Here is an 8,336-nt window from a genome sequence, read left to right as displayed (position 1 = left end):
GGGCCTCCTGCAGTGCCACAGCGATGCCACCGAAGGTTGCAGGAACAGCACCTCATGGGAACCCTGCAGCCTAATCATATCAATGGGGGCTTCACAAGCTTCAAAATCTTCTCTCCCCATACTGCATCCCAAAAGCAGCCCACCTTCCTAACCTGTCCTTCCTCTCACCTATTCCCTCCTCTCACCTCAAGCCCCACCCCTATCTCCTACCTGCTAGCCTCATCCTGCCCACTTGACCTGTCCATCCTCCCTGGGCTGACCTATCTCCTCCCTACCTCCCCACCTACACTCGCCTTTACTGGATCCATCCCCACCTCTTTGACCGGTCTGTCTGCTCTCCACCTATCTTCTCCTCTATCCATCTTCTATCCGCCTCCCCGTCTCTCCCAGTTTGTTTTAGAACCCCCTTCCCCTTCCCCATTTCTGAAGAAGCGTCTAGGCCTGAAATGTCAGCTTTCTTGCTCCGCTGATGCTGCTTGGCCTGCTGTGTTCATCCAGCTCTATGCCTTGTTATTTCAGATTCTCCAGCATCGGCAGTTCCTTCTACCCTTGTCAGAGGTTCTGCTCACTCTCGGAGCCAGATGGGTCTGAACTAGATGGGTCAGTGCCCTGTACCAAACATGTGTGAATAAAGGGTGTTTTGGTGACAGGATACTGGCCTTCAAGAATTTATTTCAGTCACACTACTCGATTGCCTATTTTTCCTCATCCTGACTGGGAATTTATGCCTGCCACTAAGCTTATGAAGAGACCAATTTGCTTTAACTTGTTCATCATTTCTGGACATAATTAGTGAGGCCCGCACTTATTCCCCACATTTTATGTGTCCTCACTTTAGTCATGATCCATACCTGGAAAACAATCACACCTTCTTCATGAGACGTGCTTCTCAGTGGAAACATAGAATGCTAAACTGGAACAGATGAACTCATGTAATCTGTTGAATGCTCTTGTTATGTTCCAGTAATTTATATGTATTTAGGAAAGGTTTTGTAATTTTAAAACTGAACAAAAGTCTGCATTTGAGTCACCTGAATTGTTTTGTCAATTAAAGTCCCCTACCTACAGACAGAACAAAATGCACACACCCAATTGATGTTCTATCAATGCCTATCCTAAATCTAATATGAAATTAAAAAGTAAAATTAAAATTAAATGGATCAATCTATGCCAAAGGCATTGATTGTCCCAGACTCAGTCATTGTCAAAATGAGAACATGGAATGACTGGAATCAAATGAATGTATACTTTTGAAAAAATGGATTTTAAACTTCTGGAAATTACAGGGTGATTAAACGATTTTTGGTTAGTTGCTTCTAAAGTAAAACAGCAGAAACTGCTTGCAGAAAGGGAAAATTTCTCTGAAAGCCATGAAACTAATTGCAAATCACATCGGCAGCCAAGGTAATATACAGAAATACCTTGAGAACGGGTGAAGGGTTCTCATCAACCTGTTCCAATTTCAAATTCATTTGAGACACAACCTCTTGGGAATTCAGAGATAACAACATGTAGAGCTGGATGAACACAGCAGGCCAAGCAGCATCAGAGAAGCAGGAAAGCTGATGTTTCAGTTCTAGAAATGGGGGAGGGGAAAGGAATTCTGAAATAAATAGAGAGAGGAGGGATGGCGGATATTAGAAATTCAACTATCTTACTGCCGACTGAGAATCTTTCATTTTACCAAACTTTCACTTCAGTTATGCCAAGTATTAGTCTATATTTTAGCATATTGAGATTAATTGAGTCCAGAGGAAAGACTGGTGTTTTTACAGAAAAATAACAGGATAGAGAATTTTGATGGTACTGTACCTTTAAGAGAGATGTCCTCTGTCCTATTCCTGCTGCTTCTGTTTTTAAGAAGATACAAAAGAATTCTAAGTGGGCAGAGTCAGCGCTTGTACAGACTCAGGAAGGCTTTTAGAGACAACAAGGTGTAGAGCTGGATGACCACAGCAGGCCAAGCAGCATCATAGGAGCAGGTCGGCTGACATTTTGGGCCTAGAGCCTTCAGATTTCTGATGAAGGGTCTAAGCCTGAAACATCAGCCTTCCTGCTCCTATGATGCTGCTTGTCCTGCTGTATTCATCCAGCCCGACAACTTGTTATCTCAGATTCTCCAGCATCTGCAGTTCCTATTGTCTCAGGAAGGCTTGTAGTTTTGCATTCAGCATGTGAAAGGGTTTTCAGATGGCTGCTGAGCTAAAAGCTGGAGTCCCTGGCTGCTTGAGTGAGGTCTTAGGCAATGAGGCCTCCTCTTAAAAATCAAAAAGAGATGGACTGTTTCTTTCCATTCAGGAAGAAACAGCATATGAGAACCACTTCACCAACACCTTCCACCCCAACCTTCAGTTCACCTGGGCCATCTCCAGCACATCCCTCACCTTCCTGGACCTCTCAGTCTCCATCTCAGGCAACCAGCTTGTAACTGATGTCCATTTCAAGCCCACCGACTCCCACAGCTACCTAGAATACACCTCCTCCCACCCACCCTCCTGCAAAAATTCCATCCCCTATTCCCAATTCCTCCGCCTCCGCCGCATCTGCTCCCATGATAAGACATTCCACTCCCGCACATCCCAGATGTCCAAGTTCTTCAAGGACCGCAACTTTCCCCCCACGGTGATCGAGAACGCCCTTGACCGCGTCTCCCGCATTTCCCGCGACACATCCCTCACACCCCGCCCCCGCCACAACCGCCCCAAGAGGATCCCCCTCGTTCTCACACACCACTCTACCAACCTCCGGATACAACGCATTATCCTCCGACACTTCCGCCATTTACAATCCGACCCCACCACCCAAGACATTTTTCCATCCCCTCCCCTGTCTGCTTTCCGGAGAGACCACTCTCTCCGTGACTCCCTTGTTCGCTCCACACTGCCCTCCAACCCCACCACACCCGGCACCTTCCCCTGCAACCGCAGGAAATGCTACACTTGTCCCCACACCTCCTCCCTCACCCCTATCCCAGGCCCCAAGATGACATTCCACATTAAGCAGAGGTTCACCTGCACATCTGCCAATGTGGTATACTGCATCCACTGTACCCGGTGCGGCTTCCTCTACATTGGGGAAACCAAGCGGAGGCTTGGAGACCGCTTTGCAGAACACCTCCGCTCAGTTCGCAACAAACAACTGCACCTCCCAGTCGCAAACCATTTCCACTCCCCCTCCCATTCTCTTGATGACATGTCCATCATGGGCCTCCTGCACTGCCACAATGATGCCACCCGAAGGTTGCAGGAACAGCAACTCATATTCCGCCTGGGAACCCTGCAGCCATATGGTATCAATGTGGACTTTACCAGTTTCAAAATCTCCCCTTCCCCTACTGCATCCCTAAACCAGCCCAGTTCACCCCCTCCCCCCACTGCACCACACAACCAGCCCAGCTCTTCCCCCCCACCCACTGCATCCCAAAACCAGTCCAACCTGTCTCTGCCTCCCTAACCGGTTCTTCCTCTCACCCATCCCTTCCTCCCACCCCAAGCCGCACCTCCATCTCCTACCTACTAACCTCATCCCACCTCCTTGACCTGTCCGTCTTCCCTGGACTGACCTATCCCCTCCCTACCTCCCCACCTACACTCTCTCCACCTATCTTCTTTACTCTCCATCTTCGGTCCGCCTCCCCCTCTCTCCCTATTTATTCCAGTTCCCTCCCCCCATCCCCCTCTCTGATGAAGGGTCTAGGCCCGAAACGTCAGCTTTTGTGCTCCTGAGATGCTGCTTGGCCTGCTGTGTTCATCCAGCCTCACATTTTATTATCTTATATGAGAACCATAACTGTTTTGATGAATTGCATTTTTGTCAAAGGGTGTGTTTGTGGAATGCTACCTAAATTGGAAGAGTTGATTCATCATTAAATAAGACATTATCTTGTTAAATATTTCAATAGTATTAAAATTATGCCAATTCTTCCCTTTTTTGTATTTTAACAGTGTTTTAAGAATAAAGTGTGTTTTGATTAAAACCTAGGAGTAGACCAATTGAATCACACCTGAAACCCAGCACCTGAACACTTGTTTTTAAGTGAGTATAAATGTTAGAGACGAGGCTATCTCATTACAATGCTTTGGGGGTAGGTGGGGGGGGGGGGGGGTTCATGTCTATTTCATAACAGAATGAATATATAGAAGCCATCAAAGAAGTGAAAACTGGTCATGGAGTAGCAGACTGGACTGCACTTTTAACCCTGTAACCCTATTTAGTAGGATTAATTTACATTCTCTGGTGTTTAGAAGACGTTTTTTCTGATGAAGTGTCTAGGCCCTAAACGTCAGCTTTTGTGCTCCTAAGTTACTGCTTGGCCTGCCGTGTTCATCCAGCTCCACACTTTGTTATCTTGGATTCTCCAGCATCTGCAGCTCCCATTATCTCTGAGAAACGATCTGATTGATATAAATAAAATTAGTTGAGGGCTTAATAGGGTACATGGGTATTGTTTCCCCTGACTAGAGAGGCTAGAACCAGAATCATAGTCTCAAGGTAAGGTAAGGCACTTAGGACTGAGATGAGGGGATATTATTTCATTCAGAAGGCACAACAATGTCTCTTCTTCCTCAGAAGGCTAAGGAAATTTGGTATGTTCATAAGGACTCTCACCAACCTTTATAGTTGTACCATAGAAAGCATTCAATCTGGATGAATCACAGCTTGGTACAGCAACTGCCCTGCTCAGGACCATAAGTAATTACAGAGAGTTATGAACACAGCCCAGACCACCATGCAAGCCAACCTTCCATCCATTGACTCCTTCTGCACTCCTTGATGCCTCAGAAAGGCAGCCAACATCATCAAAGACTCCATCCATCTATTTATAATCTCTTACAACCTCTTCCATCAGGCAGATGGTACAAACTCTTAAATACACGTACCAATAGGTTCACAAACAGCTTCATCCCCACTTTTATGGAATGGACATCTTAATTTGCAAATCTGATGTTGACCTTGCTTTTTGTACGCCTTCATTGTTACCATAACATTGTATTCCTCACTCTGTTCATTCACCCTATGAACTTTGTGTGTTATGGTCTGCCTGTACTGCTCACAGAACAAAGCTTTTCACTGTACTTACGTACATGTGACAATAATAAATCAAATCAAATCAAATCCTTCATGGTGTGAAGTGCTTTAGCTGTCTCAATCAATACTGCAAAGGATAGACATCTAGATATATGACATGATGCCTTCAGTTAGTGAGAGAACAAAAATATTTGCAACAGCAAAGACTTTCAATATGAAGTTATCCAACAAATAAAACCGTTACTGGTTTGCATTAGAAGGTTTTCTGATGTCTTGTGGTGAACAACAATAATAATTGAGTGGATAATGAAATTGGATTTGCTGGAATTATCATGGGAATTGGAGATTTAGAGATGTTCTCACTGGAAAAAGTAAGTTTGAGAAGTGCATTGAGTTGTGTTCAGATTGTTATGATTCCGTCTATGATGATAGTGGAGAAGCAGATCTTCATTATAATCCGGTTTGATAGACTATAATTTTAAAAGAATAGAATGCATGGGTGAACTGAGGGTTAGAAAGCAAACGGCAGGACTCCAGGGTTCAATTGAAATGCAAAGAGAAAGAATTTATTACACAGACATGAACAAAAAAAAGCAGAATGAATGAATAGGTATACTGGACAGGTAACATGATGATGCAAAACCACATATGCTTCACTGGTAACTAAGGCTCCAACACTCAATATTAACGTGGGATAAGTGTAAGTTAACAGACACACTGTGGTGAATTACTCCATAGACTGCATTTTCAATATCTAATTAGGTCAAAACATATCCCATTCAGATGTTAATGTAATATGAATCATTAAAACTTTGTCTTATTTGCAAGGAAACCCAATTCTCATTGACTTCTCTTCCAAGACTCCCTGACTTAGACTGCAATAATTATGGGTGATTTTAACGTTCATATATCTTGCTCAAATGTGGGGAGGTGGTGGTGTGATGGTAATGTCATTGGGTTAGTAATGCAGAACCCCAAGTTAATGTTCTGAGACATGACTTTGAATCCTATCATGGCAGATGGTGAAATTTGAATTAAATAAAGCCTGGAATAGGGAAAATGAAAACCTGGTTTAATGGACACCATGTAAACGACAACTGCTGTCAATTATCATTAAAATCCCATCTGGTTCACTAATATCCTCAGGAATGGAAATTTGCTACCCTTACTTGGCCAGGTCAACATGTGAGTCCAGAACCACTGCAATTTGACACTTAACTGTCCTCTGGGCAATTAGGGTTGTGCAATGCATACTGCCTTAGTGAATTAATTTTTAAAAATCAGGTTGCCAGATATAGCCTGGGACATGAGATCACAAAGTGTACTTGGTATAACTTTTTAGAACATATGTTCTGGTGTCAAACGGGGCCAGGCTACTTTAGACACAGTAATGTGCAATCAGACATCATTTATTAATGACCTCATGGTACAAGAGCCTCATGGCAGCAGTAATCAAAGCTTGATAAAATTTCACATTATTATGATCTCAGCAGATGTTACTGCCGGACAATTCAAATCCCGGAATGAAATCTGGTTTATTTATGTAACAATGTAACCATTCACTGAAATACTGAAACACTGGCACAGTCTAAGCAATGAATGCACGTGTGCCAAGCACTTCTTTACCACACTGTCTACCTGTGACACAATTTCTAAAGAACTATTGCTGATTTCTAAGCTGTGTCTAATCTTCTGATCTACCGCCAATCCTCACAGTGCTGGATGTTTCTTTTTTCAATTTGTTTCTATCTTTAACTTGCTTAGTTAGTCATGGATGGTGTATTGTTTGCACAAAATCTTTGTTCTCAATGGAATATATCTTTGCTGAGAATTAGAAAAGAGCTCTTTAAATGTCTGCTATAGGTTCTCTGCTGTCCTACCCTTCAATGTAGGTATTCACTCATTTTTGCCAACTTTGTCTTCATACCCTAGTTATCCCTTCTTTGAGACATCACCTTAGACCTATACTTCTGACACTCAAACTGAATATTTTAATGATGGGGTGAGTGTGTGATATATGTGCATTTATTATAAGTAAATTTTAAAGTTTAAATTTCAAACTAGTACTATATGAATACCAATTACTTCTGCGAAGGTTGAAAACATCAAGGTAAAAGAATCCTTTCTTGAACAGTGACCTCATTCAGTAATAGTCAGGCAGCAGGTATTTGCATAGTTCCTGAGGGGTCAATGTAACATTATGTCATGAAGTTGAGTATAATACTTATGGGTTGGAAGGCAGGATGTTAGAATTTGGTGTTTTTAAAATGTTATGGGGAAAGCCATGTGTCGTCTCTTTGAAAGATGATGCACTTTTTCTATGCTTAGCGATTCAAAAAATATGTCTGTGAGTTTGCAGGTGCACAGAGCACCTGAATTGAAACATTTGTATCAAAAAACTGCACTGTTAGCAGGCAAAGTAGCATTTTTACCAAGACAACAGGCTTTTGCAATTAGTCAATTAATTTAAACCAGGCCCTTAGATACCAAAAACCAAATAAATTTAAATCTGATGATTTTGACAACATAGGACCAATCCTATCGTAAGAAAATGATATGTCTCAAGAGTATAAAAGATGAGGACATTTGGAAAATCAGGGAGAGCCAACTGTCTTCTGCCAAGAGAACAGCTCTCGGCTCTAAAAGAATCACTGGCTTTCACAGAATTCTCTAAGTGTTGGAGTAAGCTCCATCTAAATTAAAGGTACCAACAGCACAAATAGTTAATGTTCCTGACAAAATAATTCAATGGAGAAGGCACTCCTGACAGCAGGATTTGTTGGGTTCTACTTTGCCTGCTAACAGTGCAGCTTTTGATACACATGTTTCAATTCAGGTGCTCTATGCACCTGCAAACCCACAGACATATTTTTTGGATCGCTAAGCATAGAAAAAGTGCATCATCTTTCAAAGAGACCACACATGGCTTTCCCCATAACATTTTAAAAACACCAAATTCTAACATTCTGCCTTCCAATCCATAAGTATTATACTTACCTTAGGAATTAAGCAAATACCTGCTGCCTGACTATTACTGAATAAGGTCACCATTCAAGGAAGGATTCTTTTCCCTTGATGTTTTAAACCTTCACAAAACTATTTGGTATTCATATAGTACTAGCTTGAAATCCAAACATTTCAGAAGACGCAACCTAGTTGTAATTTTGAAAGACTAAATTCTAATTTTTTAAAAATTTTGGTTTATATAAGTAGGGCTTGTATTTGTTGGGACAACATATCATTAGAATCTTGTTTTATACAGGAATAGTTAGTAGGTAGAAATAGTTTAGTTAGTTTGTTTATTGCTG

This window comes from Stegostoma tigrinum, chromosome 4, assembly GCF_030684315.1.
Source record: "Stegostoma tigrinum isolate sSteTig4 chromosome 4, sSteTig4.hap1, whole genome shotgun sequence".
In the NCBI taxonomy this organism is placed as follows: Eukaryota; Metazoa; Chordata; class Chondrichthyes; order Orectolobiformes; family Stegostomatidae; genus Stegostoma; species Stegostoma tigrinum.
Note: the sequence above shows the minus strand (reverse complement) of the source record.